Raw genomic sequence first — 21,730 nt, 5'->3', positions numbered from 1 at the left:
GTGCAATAGAAGTTGAGTTTAGCTATGACGGGATAATGATCTCCTTCTGGTGACACTAACACGGCTCCTATGCCATGCTCTAAGGCGTTCGAAGCTCCATCGAAAAACATCTTCTAATTCTCTTTCTCCTCTGATTCCTCCTCATTTGTTTGACAAACCGACATCAAGTCCTCATCTGGGAACTCAAACTCCATTGGTTCATAATCCTCTTCCACCCTTTCGGTCAGAAAATCTGTAATTGTACTTCCTTTGATAGCTTTTTGGGACACATATACAATATCATATTCAGACAACAACACTTGCCATCTTGTCACTCTACCTGATAAGGATGGTTTCTCGAAGATGTATTTAATAGGATCCAACTTCGCAATGAGCCAAGTGGTATGATATAGCATGTACTGCCTGAGTCGATGTGCCATCCATGCTAAAGCACAACACATCTTTTCCAACAAGGAATACTTGGACTCGTACTTAGTGAACTTTTTACTCAAGTAGTAAACTGCCCTTTCTTTCTTACCAGTTTCATCATGCTGTCCCAACACACATCCCATGGATCCTTCATTTACTGTCAGGAACAAAAAGAGGGGTCTCCCGACCACAAGTGGTACCAACACCGGCGGACTCAACAGATATTCTTTAACCTTGTCAAAAGCAACTTGGCACTCCTCGTTCTATGCCCCAGGATTGTGTTTGCAACGAAGCTTGAAGATTGGGTCACATTTGAGTGTGAGTTGTGATATGAACCGGGCTATATAATTCAACTTTCCCAAGAATCCTCTAACTTCTTTCTGCGTTTTGGGATGAGGTAAATCACGGATTGCTTGAACCTTATCCAGGTCAACTTCTATTCCTCTTTCACTGACAACGAAACCAAGTAACTTTCCTGAAGTGACCCCAAAAGTGCACTTTACCAGATTTAATCTGAGTTGAAACTTTCGTAACCTCTTAAATAACCTTTCAAGATTGGTCGCATGGTCCTCTATTTTGCGAGCTTTTACAATCATATCATCCATATACACCTCAACCTCTCTATGCATCATATCATGGAAGAGAGTCACCATGGCCCGCTTATAAGTTGCCCCGGCATTCTTCAAACCAAATGGCATTACCTTATAACAAAAGGTCCCCCACATAGTTATGAAGGTAGTTTTTTCTCTGTCTTCTGGTGCCATCTTAATTTGGTTATACCCTGAAAAGCCATCCATAAAGGAAAATATGGAATGGCAGGCAGTATTGTCAACAATGGTGTCAATGTGGGGCAGAGAAAAATTATCTTTTGGGCTAGCTCTATTCAAATCTCGATAGTCCACACACATTCTTACTTTCCCATCTTTCTTAGGCACTGGGACAATATTTGCAACCCATTCGGGGTACTTAGCTACTTTCAAGAATCTTGCATCGAACTGTTTTTTCACCTCTTCCTTAATTTTCAACAACATTTCAGGTTTCATCCTTCTCAACTTTTGCTTAATTGGTTTGCATTCAGGTTTCAAAGGAAGTTTATGGGCTACAATGTCTGTATTGAGTCCTAGCATATCTTGATAGGACCATGCAAACACATCTTCATATTCATGAAGTAGCTTTATTAGTTTTTCTTTTTCAATTGGCACTAACATCGTACCAATCCTAACTTCTTTCTTATTATCTTCATTTCCCAAATTAATCGTTTCAAGTGTCTCTTGATGTGGGACAATTTGTCTCCCCTCCTATTCTACTAGTCTTAACAAGTCCGGAGTTAAATCATAATCTCCCACATTTTTTGTATCGTCAAGTTCACTGACACTTGTACCTTTTTCAAAATTAACCTCAAAACCACTGTCATTATCATTTTCGCATTCATTATTTGGAATCCTGGAAAGTAAAGGGAATTGAAAGATGTAGAGCTATTATATAGATAAATAGTTAAAATAAATGGATGAAATGACAAGAATGGAAATGGTGAATCATGAGGGGAGATATGAGAAATGCACTATGCATGTCAATTTATTAGAATGATAAATGATAAAAAGCCCGATACATAAAATTTCCAATGCTCCTGGGCATAAGCACGGATGTTTAGTTTGCATTACTTTGAAATTGAATCACAAGTGACTTGTACACTCATGGTGGTCTAGCTGCTCAACTTCAGCTCAAGTGGTCCGAGGTATGTAGTAGGGATCCCCTCCACATTTTCTAGTTGCTCTTCGCCTTCCACCGTTACACATATTGATAAATCAGAAAAGGCTTCCCCTAATGTTGACACTGATTCTCGGCTCCCAACGGTGAGTGATTCAGGAAAGATGCAGCCTCCGAACCAAAATGTCTCGTAGAGATGATGATATATCATTCTGTGATTTTCTAACCCGTGCCCCTTAAAGCGAGCCAACCTTTCCCTTCTTCTTTCGGCTATCATTTCTTCTCTTTCCTTCTTAGTCGGCTTATATCCTAGGCCAAACCTTTCTTCATTTTTGGTAGTGCGTATTGGCCTTTTAATGTCTTGCAGTTCTTTTCCCAATCTTGCCCCCACTCGGTATTCTTTCCCTACTATCTGAATGATAGCCATCTTGGTGGTTTTGGAAAGCCTCGGAATGGGTGGTGTGGTTCCTTCTCCAACATATGTGGTGTTAACAAACTTGAAGGATCGAAAGGAACATTCAGGCACTTCTTCCACCCCTTCCACGTAAAGAGTATCGCTGGCTTGCTTATGAGTAAGTCCTCTTCGCCGTTAACACATACAATCTTCACATCCACGATGAACTTGACTTTTTGGTGAAGCAATGAAGGTATGGCCCCAGCCAAGTGGATCCAAGGTCTTCCCAACAAATAATTGTATGAAGGAGCGATATCCATAACCTGGAATTTAGTGGTAAAGGTACACGAGCCGATTTCTATCAGTATCTCAATGTCCCCTACTACTTCTCTCCTTGTCCCATCAAAGGCTCTCACAATCATCTGGCTCTTTCTCATGTAAGACATGTCAATGGGTAAGCGGGCCAAGGTCCTCATGGGCATCACATTCAAGGACGATCCGTTATCAAACAGCACTTTTACGATGATACAGCCTTTACACTTAGTAGTGATATGCAAGGCTTTGTAGTTTCCCCTACCTCCAGAAGGGATTTCTTCATCGCTAAAGGATATTATGTTACCCACTGAAATGTTCCCAATGATGTAGTCCAAATTTTCAACTGAAATGTCGTGATCCATATATGCTTGGTTCAAAATCCTCATCAAAGAATTCCTATGTGGTTCTGAGCTGAGTAATGATAACAATGAGATACAAGCAGGCAACCTATTCAATTACTTGACCACATTGTACTCATTATGTTTGATGAACTTGAGGAACTCTATAGCTTATTTTTCCATCACCGACCCCTTTGAGCCATTTGTCGATTCTTGAGATTGCACTTTTTCTTCTCTCTGATTTTGCTCTTTTTCTTTTCCCTTCTCCTTCCTGAGATTCTCCAATGCCTCTAGTGTATAGCAACGTCCGTTGTGGGTAATTCCCCCAACACCATTTATATTTGCAACATTATCTTAAGATTTGGCCATCCATTTCCCCGCATTTGAAACTTGTATATTGCAATTGTAGTTCCACAGAATAGCTTTGTCATCTTTGTAGGTGAAAGGTTTAGAGACTTCGATGGTCATTTTGGCATGGGTTCTGTCTTCCACAGACTCTCCTCTTGGTTCATAGAAAATGGTAAAAGATTTTATCTTCATTGGGTGAGTAGAATCTTTGGCCATCATGTTTACTGCTGACCCTAAGGCTTCCACGTAGAATTCGATCCTTAATTCATCCATCATCCTTTGCACTTCCTTTTGAAAAGAGCTACAATCTTGAATCAAATGCCCCACACATCCTTTGTGATATAAGCAGTATGGTCTTTAGATATCTCCCAAGTCATTCCCATCAGGACATTCCGGCCAAACCTCTAGCATATCGGCCTTTATCAAGGCTTCAAACACTTTCTCCATGGGGGTTTCCACTTCCCAAATATTCCTTTTAACATACACCTCCCTTTCAATTGCATTTACCCTTGCCCCAGCATGATTTGGCAGTGGGTTATTATTAACATTTTGTTTCGGCTTCTTTTCAAAATTCAGGATTCCTACCTTGATCAACCCTTGCACCTTATGTTTGAATGCTGTACAATTCTCGATCGAGTGACCTTCGATTCCATAATGATAATCACAATGGGCAAAAGCGTCATACCATCTCGGGAATGGAGGTTTTAATGGCTCTATGTATAAAGGTGCCATTAGATGGTTTGCAACTAACTAAGTGAAGAGTTTAGCATATGGGATTGGGATTGGGTCAAACTGTACTTTCTCTTGCTTGTTTCGCCATCCTCTTAATTCACCGACAGTATGGTTGTTTGAAGGTGTTGTTTGTTATGTGGTTGAAGCTATAATGGGTGTGGAAGTATGTGGGTGGATATTTGTGGGGTAAGGTGTCCATTGGATGGGAGCATATGGGTATAGGTTAGAAAAGGCCTTTGGCATGGGTGGATATAGGTATGGGCTTTGTGAAGCATTATTCAAAATTGGGTAATAGGGGTATGGTGGATATGGCTGGTAAGGGTTGTAGCTTCCTCCTTGGGGCTGTCCCGAAGTGATGGCTTGGGCTTTTCCTTCCTTCTTCTTAAAAGTTCCCCTTTTTTCGTGTGTGCCGCATCACCTCCTTCTATCTTCTCTTGCTTAATGGCGGTCTCTATCATCTCTCCTAAAATCACCATATCAGCGAAGTTTTTTGTGGTACTACAGACCAATCGTTCATAGTTATGGGCTCGCAAGGTGTTAACAAACATCACGATGGTCTCTTTCTCAGTTAATGGTGGCTGAACTTGAGAAGCCATATTCCTCCATCTTTGAGCATATTCTTTGAAGCTTTCAGTGGGTTTCTTCTCCATGTTTTATAAAGAAAGGCGATTTGGAGCCATATCTGTAACATGCTTATACTGAGCTACAAACGCCCGAGCAAGGTCCTTCCACGTGTGGATTCGATTACGGTCCAATTGGACGTACCACTTTGCTGCAGCACCAGTAAGGCTATTTTGGAAGCAATGTATCAAGAGCTTGTCATCATGGGCATATGCAGCCATCCTTCTGCAATACATGGTGATGTGTGTGACCGGGCACTTGGTTTCATCATACTTTTCAAAGTTTGGAACTTTGAATTTTGGAGGTATAACCACATTTGGAACGAGACAGAGTTCGATTGCATCCATAGAGCAATACATTCCCATTCCTTCTATCATGCGTAGTCTCTCTTTCAAAAGGTCAAATTTCTAGTGGCTATCAAGATTGTCCTTTGATTCAACAGATCCACACTTGAGCTTCTCTTGTTCCTTCATATCGTCCAGATCAGGTACAGAGATGGGATCTGAAGGACTTGCCCCTCTAATTGGCCTCTATTGGGCATAAGTCGGTGGTGGCCCTGTAGGCACTAGCATCCCAAAGAACGGATATTGTCCTATCGATGGCATGGGGATAGATGCATTCCTTACTAGTGGTGGTATGAATCCTGGTGGATATACAGGGTCTGTATTAGCTTCTGTCTATTGAACATCTTTTGGTGCACCAAAACTCCCTGCCACTCTCTTCCCTTTATCTGTCGACATTAACTCCAAAATCTTTGACAACTAACCCATAATCTCTTCTTGCTTCTTCTCGATCTTGTCCATTCTCTCCTCGTGTTTGTCCCCCATGATCTTAGAGCGAGCTCTTGTGTTGTATCTGTGTAGGGTTCATTTCTCAGGAATTTTGTTCTTTACGAGCCAAATGGATAAGTTAAAATTTTATGTTGATGAATGCATTGTCATTTGTTATTATTTATATGAATCATGCAACTATGATGCAAGTGAAATGTGTTTGAAAAGAAAAGGAAAATAGGAAAAATATTGGCCATCCAACATTTACCATAAGAAAATCCACATCCATAGAACTGAAATATCTAATTACATCATTGTCTAAATTACATAACTACCAAAAGAAAAAACCAACTTTGTCATATTGGTCCCTAACCATTCTGAGGTGATCGATCAACCGCTCACTCAATTCATCCCTCGAAAGAATCTCTCGCTTGAGTTCTTCGGTCTTGTCTACCATTACTCGAGCTCTAAATGCCACTTCTCTCATCTGTCTCAATATCCATCGCATTTCAGCTTCTTTCCTTTGAAGGCTTTGTGTGCACGAATCATTTCTTTCCCTCATTTGGAAATACTCTTGCCTTACTGCTTTATACTGTGCCTTATAGGCCTCCATGGCAGTTTCCATCAAGCAGCAGTCATTTCTTAACTCTTGGATAGTTTGTTCTTGTTTTCGTACCTCGTGCTGCAAAGCATTGTTGACACTTTGGAGTTCTTGCATTCTGGCTATCAAAGAAGAATTTGCCACGTTCACTTCCTCAAACTTGCTTTGCCACTCATCCCCCTCCTCCAAAGCCATCCGTACCTTTCTTGCGTTCTCTTTCTTCACTTCTTCTAGCTTATCCTCATGTCTCCTCTTCATATTCATCATCTCATTTTCAAGTCTCTTTCTTGTCAACTCGCTCTCTAGCAGGACATCTTGAGGTTCTAGGTTTATGGGATGTTTTGATGGATTTCTCGGGGGGCATACGACATTCTTCACCCTTTGGTCGTGCCAAGTATCATATCCTATGGTGACTTCATCGGTAACCCTCCCTTGATCCATTCGGCACGTTTTCTTCCAATCTTGTGCAATTTCCTCAATTTTCTTTAGCGTTTTCGGCTCTCCGTATGTAAACTCTAACTAGTTGAGCTAGTGAGTCACGGGCACAAATTGCTCAGATCCGAACTGTCTCAGTACCATTATCGGTGCATAGCAAATGGCTCCCCATGGTCCCATCAGCGGCACCCACGGTTTGTCCCCGCATTTATACATCACTTGCATTCGCGGCATCCATGGAGCTCTCTAAGTCACTTCAACGCTCATTAACCTCCAGAGCCTCGCGACCCACTCTTCTTTCCTCTTACAGTCGAGCCATTCACTTTCACAGAACTCAAGGATAAGGCAACTCGCAGATAGATAAAGCTTTTGAAATTTGCTCTCTTTGCATTCGAAATGGCTTTTAATCCATATGGTTAAGAGTTGGGCACATCCGATGAATCGTCCCTAGCCTTTGCGCTGACAGAAATTCAAAGATCTGAAGGTTTCAGCTAAGATGGATGGGGTCGGGTTGATACTCCTTGTCACCTGATCGAAGAAGTCTATGATTGATACCTCCACATGACCTAAAACCTTTGAGAAACCCACTAAGCCATAGATTGCCATCGCGAAAACTAGGAGACCTTGTTCATCCTCCATGTGTTTTTTAATATATCCGTTCAAGAAACTCCACGGAAGGCATTTTGTGTCTCCTTTCTTCTTCAAGTGCTAATCCACTTCTACCGTAGTCATTCCTAGCAACTTGCCAACTTCCGTTGATGTCTCGTCTTCTGGGCTCTCTAATAGATCTTGTTAGGCTGCATGTGATCTATCTGAAGTAGAGATAAGTACTCTTCTATGGTAGAGGTCATGTCCACCTTATTAAAGACAAAGCAACGGTACGAAGGATCCCAAAACTGGACGATGGCTCGAAGCATTTGGTCATCAATAGGTACATATAGGAGCCATGCAATGTGTCCATACTTACTCTGAAAATTGTCTCGGTGAGCACGTCTCCATTGTTCCCAAATTCCTATCATCTTTGAGAAGTCATTCTGCTGAAGGTCCAAGTGAACTCTCTCGGGTAAAGTTGATATGTCCTTGGGTCAAACAGTCTCCTTTTTCTTGTTGAATTGGCCTCATTTGTAACTCTATCTCATAGTCATTTCTATATATGTTGAGTGGACTTGCTGATGACGATGCCATGGATGTAATCAGGATCTCTTAGGTTGGATATTGTGTAGCCAATATTTCTCCTATATGCAATTACGATGCATGCAAATGAACATGTAACATGCACATGACAAGCAAAATAAACTTAAGTTAGTATGGTAAAAAGAAAGAATAGAGTGTTAAAAATAATAAGAGAATAATAAGCAATATCATGGGTATTACTGTCTACTCCACGATACGTTATTATCTCGTGGCAAAATTTAAAACAGAGGGAGTGGAAGAAATTCCTTCATGTGTACCTATTTATAGGGTATACTCTCACGGGTATGGCCCTACCTAAGGTTAAGCTGCTCTTAGTATTCTATATGCTGAGCGGGGTTTATAAATAGAGCTAAGGTTCCCAAATCGTTCCTCACTATCGTCCATGCGGACTAGTAAGGCACCCCGATCCTCACCCATTACAAGCTTCAAACGGACTAGGTTCAAGTTGAATGGGAGTCTTCACTAGCCCGTGCGAAGGTTATCACCTCACGAGAGCGTAGCTACTAAACTCCCTCCTAAAAAGGACATAACCCGGGTGGAGAGTTTATGCATGAATGCAAAATGTGCTGTGTGTGTGAAGAAAAACATCGAGTTCGGAGTAACATTCTCACATCCCTCTATCCTAAATCCCCACAATTCTTAAAAGCAATAAAGTAACAAATGCGAAATAAACAAATGCACTAAACAAAATATGCATAACAAATCATCAACACTAAGGAAACATCGAATTATTTAAAGCCTTTGATAACCTATTATTATTTAATGGTTCGACTCTCAGCAGTCCCCAGTGGAGTTGTCAACTGTCGTAACGTGCGGGTCCGAAAACCCGACAGCCAGACGCGAGTGAATACTCTAAAAAATTAGGAGTCGCCACCAATCCTTTTTTACTAGGTGTGATTGGCCTCCTATTGACTCGATTATAATCGATGAAGCTTTAAATTAATTTTAAGCCCACCGAAAAGAATCTTAAACTGGTCTACGTTTTTCAAGATCTAAGTTCGAGAGTACGGTTACGCTCGGGGAAGGATTAGCACCCCCGGGACGCCCGTTCCATGAACGGTACCATTTTAAATTATCCTATTAGGCTTTAATTTTTAATTTCACTATATTTCCTTAGTTATTATTCTCTTATTTTATCTCCTATTTAACCTAAAATGGAATGCAAATGTGAGGAAAGATGAGATGCATGGCGTGAGATAAAAATATCGGACGAATAACCTTTTATCGAGGATGTTCTCCCGAATCCGCCCATCATACTGGTGGGATCCGGGGTGTTCTCTCACCTAGGGAATTATCCGAGAAACTCGCCTTTGCAAATTCAACGAATAATTCCCATCATCGGAGTCATCGTACGTTTTCTTTTTAAAATAATATTTTCGTGCATAATGAACCTAATTCGGGCAAAGGTCTTTTATTAAAGATGTTTTTTGAGCCCTCCCATCATACTGTTGGGACCCGAAGACACCTTTTCACCTAGGAAACTTTTCGAGGAATACTCGCCTTCGCAAGATCCTCAAAAGATCCCATCATTGGGGCTTAGACTCGAAAACAGAAATATTTATATGCAATGATATGCATGATGCAATATATATATATATGCTATGCTAATGCAATTATCTATTTTTTTCATTTATTATTATTTAATTATTATTTTCATTTTATTTTATTTTTTTATTATCATATTTTCTATTTTATTTTTAGTTATTATTTTTTCATACTTTACATTTTTTATTCTAAGTTACTCTTATATATTCCTTGATATTTCTTATCTTATCATTTTTACATAATATTTATTAATCTATACCTTCTACCATTAGATATTTAATACTTGATTTTAAATCATTTAGTGTTTTGGGTTTTCCTCATTAATAGCTTTTATTATTTGTCTGTTGATTTAATGTCATGGATATTACCTTTTCACAAATTTATTATGTACATATTTGAATTATTATCATTATTGTTTTATCTTATTTATTTTTCATTTTTTTCCTTTTTATCTATTATTTGTTTATTTATTATTTTTTGATGATTTTGTGTCATTAATTTTTTTTATTTTTATAAAAAATTTCGGGATCTCGAAATCGAAGCCCTCCCATCGTACTGGTAGAGCCTTAATTCGAATTTCGAACCCAAGGAAAATTGACCTGGGATTGCGACTTCTCGCGTCCCGACCAATCATCCCATCATCGGTACTAAATTAAACAATTTTGTTGATAATTCTTTATCTTATCCTAATTTCATTCTCTCTTCATCTATATCCCTCTCCATTTTATATAAAGCCCCTTTTTTTTAATATTTTCGCATTTTTGTTTCATTACATTTTAATTCCAATTCTTCCTAATTTATTCTCATTCCTATGGTTCCTATATGCATTGCCATAACTATGTATCTTATGAATATATTCCACATTTCATCCTTTCCCACACTTATATTTTTTCCAAACAATATTCTAAATCCAAATATGTGCATATATTATTAATCTAAATAAATCTATTTCTACCATTCAATGTTTACTTTTCCTATACTTACTACTTAAGTAAATCTATTAATCTTTTTTAATAATTAAATGTTTATTTATTTCTCTATATATTTTATGCTTGGACCTATATTTATAGTTAAATAACTATTTCACCAGATTTTATTATTATTTATTATATAATCAAATATATATACTCTTATATTTTTTTTATCTAATCTCATTTTTTTTATCATCATTCATTTTTTTTTGTGTCATTAAATATCCTATTTTATTCTCATCTATTTTTTTTAAATTTTATTTTCTAATATTTTTTTTAATTTTCATTGCCAAGCACAACCATAAAATCATAACAAAAAATAAGTATATACCTTCAGTGGGTTAACAGTAGCCCAACACGATCGGCCTGGCCCAATTGGTCTGCTTCTCAAAGCCCACCGTCTGGTCCCTGGTCCAACAGCTCCCAAATGCCCAAAACGGCGTCGTTTCACTCTAACCCTAACTATAAAATCCTTCTTTTCTTTCCTCTCTCCCTATTTTCCCTTTTTTGTCCCTCTTTCTACCTGCCGGATTCTCTCATCTCTCTTTAAAAATCTCACATTTCTCTCTCACACTAATCTTTCTTCACCGGACACCGGCGGTTAGGGGAGGTTCTTACCTTCGTCAACTCAAGGACCCCGATGGCCAGATCTGACTTTCCTTCTCTCTCTGGCCACCGACCGATCTCCCTTGACCAAATCGATCCTCTCTCTTTCAGTCTCTCTCTCTTTAGCCGTCGACCAATCTCTCTTGGCCCGATCGGTCCTCCCTCTTTCACTCTCTCTCTCTCTCTTTGGCTGTCGATCGATCTCCCTTCAGCACCGGCTTCCCACCAGTTCTCTCTCTGGCGGCACTAGAACCTAGGCCGTCTTCTAACCGGTGGCAGCAAGACCTTCCTCTCCAACCGGTTACCAAAACCCCTTTTGGTCCGTCGGTTACTTAGACCAAAGAAATCCCTCTCCAAAAATCAAAATCTACCCCTTTCTCCTTTATCATTGTATTTTTTTTATTTCATTTTTTTGTGATTTTTTGGTTGAAGATTTGTGGTTGTTTATGGCTGCTAGATTAGGCTTTTTTTTTTGTTATTTGATGTTGCTAGGGTTTGTTTTGATTTTTTTTTTGGCTCCCCCTCGGATGAGTGCTATAGTGCCCCCTTTATACTAGGTTCAAGGGGGCAAGCTCCACTACTCTGCCAGACGCGAATTTTTCGCGTCTGGCATGGTGAGGGTGGCGACTGGCAGGGTGCATCCGCACCCTGCCGATCGTACTTTTTACTCTTTTTTTTCTTTATTATTTTTTTGTCATTTTCATTCATTTTTTGTTTATGATTTTTTTAATAAAATTTTATTATAATTTTTATAGTGTCTACAATACCACTGTTGGGTGAAGGCTGATCATGCATCATATACAAATAAAACGCAGTAGAAATAAATTTAAAAATTAAATTTACACCTCACCTTCCTAGGATCTCTTTCATGCCAACTCGAGTACAGAATTAAATTAAAATAAAGTTGATACCATTGTTGGGTGAGGGTTGATCATGCATCATATACGAATAAAACGCAGCGAAAATAAATTTAAAAATTAAATTTACACCTCACCTTCTTAGGATCTCTTTCATGCCAAATTGAGTACATAATTAAATTAAAATGAAAGTATATGATCATATCACTTTACCTAAATAACAAAGGTTGATGAATCCTTTGTTAAATCACCAAATCAGCCTTCAAAAAGCTCAACCACCTCAGCCCGGTTGTTGCAAACCAAAGCTGTCCAATGAATCCTTGTGCAGCCTCTAATGGTGATCCACACCAATGAATGAGAAAATCCTTCTTTAAGGATTGTGAGTGCTATACCTTGACAATGTGCTAGCAAAGATGAGTTTCATAAACTCATAATCCAAACAAAATTGTGGGGCTGAACACACAAAAAAAATTGAAGTGAATGAAAAACTATTTTTCTTCACACAATGAACGGCAAGACAAAAGAATTTCTAATGTACCGTTCACTCACTTTTTTTTTTTTTAGCCGTTTCCACTCTTTTTGTTTAGAGGCTATAGCAACGTATTTATACCTTGGATCAATTTTAAACCCTAATTACAAAACTATTTTGTAATTGCCAATTAATCCAATAATTTGAATAAACAATTTAATTAAGTCCTTTAGAAGCCTAATTAACTTAATTGTTTAATTTAATCAATTAGGCCCAATAACTTAATTAAACAATTTAATTAATTAAACCCAACAATTTAATTAAACAATTTTAATCAACTAGGCCCAATGACTTAATTAAACAAATTTAATCAATTAGGCACAATAACTTAATTGTTTAATTTAATTAATTAGGCCTAATGACTTAATTAAATAATTTAATTAATTAGGCCCAATGATTTAATTAAACAATTTAGTTAATAAGGCATAATTTAATTAAACAATTTTAATCAAGTGCTTGAGAAGCTCATAACTTCTAATTTGATTAAGTCCAACTTAATCACCTCTCCCATTTTATTTTCAACATTCATTTTAGGTGTGTGACCCATTAGACTTCTAACATGTTGGCAATGAACTCAACATATAATTCTTAAGTTAAACTCAGAATTAGATAAATTTAAACTACTTTAAATTTATCATTAATCAAGTTAACTACCTAGAGTTCATAGACTAAGATTGGGATCTAGCAATCCATCATGGCCACCTAAATGTTAAAAGAGTCAAGATGGTTTGACTCAACCTTTCAGTGATCATATATCCTGGAGATGATAAGAGCATGGTGCAGTGTCTACTTTTATTGATCTCCATATTCATTCTTAAAGTTTGATCATCAGCTTTACAAAGACTTATGAAACTCCTTTCATAATCTTTAAGTAGCCTTGGCCAAGGACTTCAATAAGCTGATATCAACCAAGAATAGTTAGGATATGTCCCTTGTATCACTTGGGGTGATGATTCCTATCTTGACTACTCATTTGCCTTCACATGCTTCATACTATACCCAAAAGGATCCTGTTTAGGCATCCTTGGTTAGGCACCCGTAGGGATGAAATCAAAGCATAGCACTCCACACATTAGACAACCTGGTATCTCAAGTCTAGGGAGTATTTACACAACTGACACATGAGAAGTATTGCATAGACACTTGAGTGACATACCAAATGCACTTCTCATGGCAGGTCATGTTCAGTGAACTTGCTCTCCTAGGCAAGCGCCTACATTCTAGTTCCAAGTATCTCTACACTTCAACCTATGAGATCGGTTGCTTACTTCTCAAGTAAGGAACATAGAATGTAGTAGTCTCTAAGTATCATTGATGTCCAGTCTTAAAGATACATTGACCAGGAACAATTTGAGATTACGTTTTGATGCATAAGGATCTCATAACTGTAACCCATTACAGTTCCCTTGCAAGGCATATTAATATCATAGACTTCATCCAATTAGACTTATAAATTGTTATTATTGATGTCTTATTGATGAAGGAAAACCTTTAATCATTCAACATGAATGATGTTGTTGCATGATTGGAATCAAGCCTTAACCAATCCCAATTGGCTGCAAGGCTCATCCCAACACAAACAACACTCGAGCATCCATATTATAAATAGAAAGGATACCTAAGACCACTGCGTTAGATGTTTGTGCCTCCTGCGGTGTTAAAGCAAATACCCTGGCATGACCCCTACCGGCGGAACTCTGACGTCCAGACCCAAAAAGCCTGCCCTGAGAGGAAGTAACAGCACCTCTACCTCTTGATCCGCTAGCCTCTCGATCAGATAAGGCAGCTATTGAAGGAGCAAACGAAGCTGGCTGGGTGGAGTCGCGAGTAGAACCTTGGGATTGATGAGCCATCGGGCAATTCCTCTTAATATGTCCAAGTTGGCCGCACAAGAAACAAACTTTTGTAGCAAGAAAACATTGTCCTTTATGCCATACTCCACAAATATTGCAATGATCGATAGCTTGACTACCCTGCCTTGAATCTTGCTACCTTCCCCCACTAAAAGTTTTCTGCCTTGATCCAATGTTGGCACTAGTCAAGTGTCACAACCCAAATTTTGGGCCATGACCGGTGCATGGGCCCAATGGACATAGTCCACTAAGCCCAAGCAAGCCTATTAATCTGATGTGTTCATCATCCCATCATAACTGCTAAGTCATATTTCATAACTTAGAATTCAAAATAATACTACACATTGCCATCTCATACTAGCATACCAAACAAGTGTATATACATTGTCTACAACATGTATCTTAACAATTTACATTAGGTTCGTCTATACACAACAAAATAATACTCGACTTTCAACGGAGGGACTCGAACGAATGTACAGCTACTGAATGCCAAGACACCTACCAAAAGATGGATATAAGTCTACAAGGACACCTCGTCCTAATTACCGGCTACCTCGTAATCTAAAAACATGAAGTTGAAAACGGTGAATATAAACCCAGTGAGTGAACAAGGAAGGGAACAAGCATACCATAAGGAATCTTTAACGAAATCATGATGCATTCTTTTCAAAATAATGCGATTTGTTTCTGTTCTTATTAAAAACCCCTCATCAAGCCCTTAAATGATTAATCATTTGAAAATCATGAACCCATATATATCAAACTATTTGAAGAATGAAAGCTTCAATGATACGCAAGCAAGTCAAATATTACAATGAATCTTCGCTGCAGCGAAAAGGTATTCTCGCTGCAGCTACGTTGCAGCGAGAATGAATTTTCGTTGCAGTGACGTTGGGATTTAGTTATTAGCCGAACGAGGGTTTCCCACTAAACCTTTCCATTTTAAACTTAACTCATTTAATCCTTAATGTTGGAAGTCCATGCTTCGATATAATAGCAAAGAAGTGAAAGATAGGGCAGCAATTGGACAAGATAGGAGACCAAAACAGAAAGTTTTTTGCTACAGCGAAATTGTGACCCAAAAACAGAAGGTTTCTCGCTACAGCGAGATTTTTTCTCGCTGCAGCGAAATTCAGCTGATGAAACAGAGAGTTTCTCGCTGCAGCGAGATTTCTTTTCGCTACAGCAAAAAGCCATAGTTACTATCTTGCTGCAGCGAAAATCATTCTCGTGGCAGTGAGAACCAGTTCTAGTGAAGACTCTCAAACCCGAGAGTTTCTCGTTGCAGCGAAATACAGGGCACCAATGAAAAATTTCCCTTTTCTCCCAAAGAAAAACCACCCTGCTGAAATGTCCAAACCAACATGAAACACATGACAATTTTCCAAACTTTAACATGTCAAGTTTCACATGCATTACAACCATATACCATTACTCATAAATTTTCTATAACACACATATTTACATATGTATATATGTATACGTATACCCATCATTATCATGCACATCATCCCATCATCATCATACACACCATCACATCATCATCATCACCAGCTCATGCACACTCCCTACTCGCACATGGCTGGGTCATCACCGGGTTATGCGCACTCTCTATTTGCACATAACCGAGTCATCCTCGGCTTATGCGCACTCCCTACTCGCACATAGCCGAGTCAATATAATTACACAACACTATATTCAAACATATATGTATATCAACATAATGCAGTCGCATAGAAATCCATAATAACCACATGTCATAACATAAACCATTTCTCAAGAGCTTGTTCCCAAGGCATTCATTTTTTAGAAAAGTTGTATAACACCATTTAAACACTTTGTACAAAACAATCACATTCCCAAAATGATTTTGATAGGTAGTCCACTCACCGATTGATTGTAGAGCCTTTAGATGACTCCAATTTTCCCTAATTGTCCAAATGAGATGATAGGGCTTCCTTAAAACCTAGGATCACATTAGCATAAGCAATAGGTCAATTCACACACTATGAACCCTAAAAGCTATCTTTTAGCTAGCTTTCAATTGCCACATTAAATGGCTATCTATGTTCACTATCTTAATCACAAAAAGCAATGAACATACTCAACAATAAAACAGCTCTTAATCTAAATTACTAGCCATTTTCTACAGCTAAAAATCGAGCTTAGTTCATCACTCACCCTTGGGTTCCTTTGTAGTTGAATTCCCTTCAAATAGCTTCCAAATAAATGGGATAATTCTCTCTTTCTCTCTCTAGAACGCCCAGCTAGTGAGAAAAAATATGGAAATAAGCTTTACCAAGGGTTTTGAAGTGAAAGAGTGAAAGAATACTAGGGTTCTAGTCAAAAGGGCTCAAAAGTATGAAAACTAGAGCTAGAGAGAGAAAATTTTGGAAGCTATATATCAAGCTTCCATGGAGGTTTTGAAGAAACATGAGAGAGAAGAAGAAGAAGAAGAAGACAAGCTGCTGGAAAATGGGAGAAGAAGCTGCTGGAAGAAAGTATTTATAGGCCAAACTTATCTATTCCCTTAAAATTATGAAAATACCCTTGACTAGTTAGCTTGTTCTCATGCAACCCTTTGTACAATCTTTTTACTCCTTTGACACCGAGACAAGATCCATAATGGTCTAGACATGCTCGGGTTCATGAAAACTTAAAATTTTAACCCGATGTGAAAAATGACCATTTTGCCCCTATCGTGAAAATTATTGTCATTTCTAGTTTTCTTCGTGTTTTCATCATTACACGTCATTTATGCAGTCTTATGCCTATTTAGACCTTAAAATATCATAAAACTTTCTTTTGGGAGCTTATTAGAGAAAATGACGAAACTACCTTTGGCTCGTATTATTACATCTATACTTAGTTACAAACTTGTAGAGGTTGGGGTCTCACATCAAGTCACTCCCTTATTTGGGTAATCGTGAGTCCCTCTGTGGACCCTAACGGCTAGAAGATGAAACACCACCACTGAAGTCTCTGTGACCTTGATAGCCTTCTGTATTAGCCCTTTTTGCTTTATCCAGTGCAGTCCTACTCTCACTGGTCCTCATCTCAATCTGTTGAGCTCAATCCACTACTGTAGAGTAGGTATCGAAATTGAAGGATTCAAGAAGATTAGGAGATTAAGATTTTCACTCTTAGAGTTTCTTTTGTCTTTTTGCTATTCTTTATTTTTCTTGATTTGGTTTCAATGTTTAAACTTTATTTGATGATAATGTGTGACATTATGGGGAACTAATTTAGTTATCTAAGATTATGATTGCACTCAACATGTAGTCTGAATTATTTATCTCTTTTTTGCTTATATTTGATGGTTTTAAGTTGTTTATTCTATTATGTTCTTAATGCTTCTAATTGCCTTACCACTAATTAGATTAAATTGAAAATTTAAGTTAAACCTTGACGAAGAAGATTTGAGTAGACTTTGAATAAAGTAACGTATGATCGAATGCATTTAGTTGATTAGGTGGTTTGACTTGCATAAGGTAGACATACACCTATAAGCCATACGTAGCCAAGATTAAAGCCTGAATTTAATGAATCTTTCTTCAACTTAATTTGCATAGACATATAGTAAATTAATTACGAGATATTTTTATAAGAAACTTTACAGAAACTTATAAATAATTTAAGATTCTAGGTTAGCAACTTAATCCATTAAACTAAGTTAAGAGAAAAAGAGAAGATTCAAATGACACATTGAGGGATATCATAATCTTTGGTTTAGTAGTTAATTAAATTCTTAAAACAAATTTTGCTAATAAACTTTAGATTAATTTTTTTTTAGTTTATTAGGTTTAGTTTTAGTTTTAAGTTTAATTGATTGGATAAAATTAGGGTGAATTAATTTTAGTACTTAACAATAAGAATTAAAACAATGCTTTGTGAGAACAATACTCTACTTCATCATTATATTACTTGTTCGCGATACATGCACTTGCGTGAGAAATCCACAACATGAGACACAGATAATAGTTATTTGTTGTTAAAAAGTATAATAGAAAAATACCAAAATACCAAATAGGGACATGTTTTTTTCATTTAATAGATAATAAAATACCAAAAAGCACATATCAAAAGATATAAAATGACTATAATACCTTCTGTAAGTGAGAATATTATATTTTAGACTGAAAAAATATCTAAATCATGTGTGAGGAATGACTGTGAGATACAGATAACGTGATATGTTATTAAAAAGCATAACAGAAAAATACCAAAAAGCAGATAGGCGCTTGTTTTTTATTTAATAGATAGCAAAATATCAAAAAACACCTATTAAAATATATAAAATGACTATAATACCTTATGTAGGTGAAAATCATTATAGTTTAGATTTAGATTGGTGTGGTGGTGAATTTATTACAATTCACTAGAAGAGAAGAATCAAATATATTCCTAGTACGAAGTATGTAATATCACTTACTTTTGATTTTTTTAACATTAATGCAATTATTCTATAGTTTGCGTGATGTATGATTGTGAAATTTCGCTTGTGTAAATTGGATAAGTTGCTTCCATAGCTAGAAAATTTTGAAATCCATAGGTTACACACTCACAAGCATACATTATGATCCACATCCAACACCATTAACTAGGAACATCTAGGAATTATGCTTTGATGCAATAAGGATCTCATAATTAAAACACTTTATAATTGTTTTTGCAAAAATGTCTAATTTCATGGACTTTATCTAACTAGTTAATAATAAAAATTAGAAACATAAAGATAAAGAAAACATTTTATCGAAATCAAAGGCTTAAAATAACATAATGTATATATATATCCAATCAATTGGCTTATAAAGCATACATTATCTGTAAAGCCCGACCTTATAAAATACTATTCATGACTTACATGTGATGATAGCATGATTGCACGCTAGGAGAGTCCTGAAAAATTTACAAAAGTCGGTATTGTACCTAGAGGTACAACAAAGTTTATTTAATCCTCGAACTAGATCAAATAGGAATTTTAAGGTGAGATTAAGAGTTTCACAGTTCATGGATGACTTAAAATGGTAATTTGGAGTTTGAGGATCAATTTGGAGTCAAATCGGAATTTTCACTAACTAGGGGCAAAATGGTCATTTGCCACTTGGGGACAAAATGAAAATTTTAGAAAAGAATTTTTTGGCCCCATTTGACTTATTGGAGTATAATTTGACTTATTGAAGTATGATTTGAGGTTTAGAAGTGAAAAATTTTAATTTCGGTATAATTTGGAGTATAGGGGTAAAATGGTAATTTTGCCATCTCAGGGGCAAAATTGTAATTTTCCACCACCAGGATATTTTTTCCAGCACATGGTCTTCCTTTGTCTTCATCTTTGACCCTTGACTAAACATGTGGTGGAGAAAAAATGTTTAAATTTTTAAAATTTTAAAAACGGGCCAATGACATGATGCCATGTGTCATGCCTTTATTAATTTATTATTTTCCTTTTTAAAAGGCACAAAATCAGCCCATCTTCCACCCCATGGCCGGCCAAACCAGCAAGAAGAGAGAGAAAACAAAAACAAAACCCTAGAGAGAGAAAATCAAAGAAAAAGTGTGAATTTTCAAGGAAATTAAGTGAAAAAGGTGAGATTTTTTCTATTAAGCTTGAGTTTTCTTATTCCCAAGCATTTCTCTTTATTTTCCATGATTAAATTACATGTTTTCATGATGAATTCAATTCTGGAAAAATGGGTTAGGAGAGAGAAAGTTGTTGGATTTATTTGATTTTAATTTATGTTAGTGTTTTTAATTAGTTTAGCATATTTAGAAACAAAACAACAAGAAAAGAATTTATTTTCTCCCCCAACCATTAATGGCTGAATTTACCATGTAGTGAGTGAGGATGAGTTTGATTTTATTCTAGGAGAATTGGTTAAGGAATAATGAATTATGAGCCTAGAAAAATAATGGGAATTTTCGGAGCAAAAATACGAATTTTTACCCATTAGGGGTATTTTCGTAATTTGCTATTGGGACTGATAATTTGCACCACACTGAGGGACATTAAGTTAATTTGGGTGCAATTGAGGTATAGAAACTGAAAAGAATTAAATTGGAGTTTAAACGGACCCGTTAGGAATTTAATCGGGTGATAAGACGAATTAGGCCAATACCAAGTTTAGATAGTTACCAGTGCATTTTTGCATTCCATATCATGCATTGGTAGTCTAAATTAGTTTAATTTTGATTTAGTACCAACTTGGTGAAACTCTCGATTTTGTACTGTGTCAAGGTGGTGAGTCCTCCGATAAAGGCAAGGAAATTGCATCCGAGGACCAGTAGACAGAGTGCTTCGAAAGTCTGCATTCTAGACATTGTGAGTAAACTTACTGTCATTTTAATTATCTAGGGTGGTTTTTAGATGCTTTCATGAATTTTATGGAAAAAGGAATTTAAAAAGATAAATTTTCATGTTTTATGAATAAATGAGTTTCAATGAAATTAAATTATAAATTGTTTTGAAATTAATAGTGATTTTGAAAAATAGAGCCAACGGAGACTATTAATTGTGGCAATTTGATTGTTTAAATTAACTAGCTTATGATAAATCGAGCATGATTGGCTAGTTGGCAATTGTTTTGAAATGCGAATTATTTGGTTACTTTGAAAAACTACGAATTACAAAATTGCCATATCATGTTATTGAGTTTTATTATATGGTGGATTATATATTAATTAATCACTGCAGTAGGGGGTTTCTGTGGACCAGCCTTTTAGAGGGGCACGGTAAACCCCATTATATTCTTACCTCGAACGGAGAGGCGCGTAGGGTATCTCCTGGGGTAAAGTTTAGGGTTCACTTCACGCTAAACCACCACGTGAGGGAGAACTCAGCCAACGCCAAGGAACGGCTATGTTTTCAAAACAAAAACATGATTTATGTGAAATGTGAATTTTAATAGCCTTGGCGATCTCGGTAGGATGCCTCGACCAAGGTGTCCCCGAGAACGGATTTATGGCACAAGCCTAGATTTTTATAAGATTCATAAGCCTTTTTACGTATTTTGAACGAGATGTGTTCTAATTGTATAACCCAGTTTATGATGATTTACTTTATTGTCTCCATGTACTCAACTCTAGATGTTTATGATGATGTCTGTTTACTCATTGGGATTTTATAATCTCACCACCCTCATTTCCACCCATTTCAGGTTCAGTATAGACTGTAGATAGCTGATTTCATCGAGGACTACAGTGGGATATGCATTTTCCAAACCGTAGGTTCACAGTCCTCTTTACTTTTGTTTATTAGGGGCACTCTTGTTATTGTAAATTAAATTAAATATTTTGGCTTACTGTATTTAAGTATGTATAAATTTATTTAGCTTTTACGCTATAAAAATTATTCACGTATAACTCTATAAATATTGTTTTATAAGAAAATAGAATATTTTACTTAATATTTCTTTTATTTTCTTATTATATTCAAATAACCATAATTTCGTTTTAAATGAAGATTTTAGACTTTTAAACTCATTTTGAATATGAATTGTGTGT

Source organism: Theobroma cacao, chromosome 3 (genome assembly GCF_053813885.1).
Source record: "Theobroma cacao isolate CCN51 chromosome 3, ASM5381388v1, whole genome shotgun sequence".
Classification (NCBI taxonomy): Eukaryota; Viridiplantae; Streptophyta; class Magnoliopsida; order Malvales; family Malvaceae; genus Theobroma; species Theobroma cacao.
The sequence above is the reverse complement of the archived record's forward strand: the minus strand, read 5'-3'. Positions refer to the sequence as shown.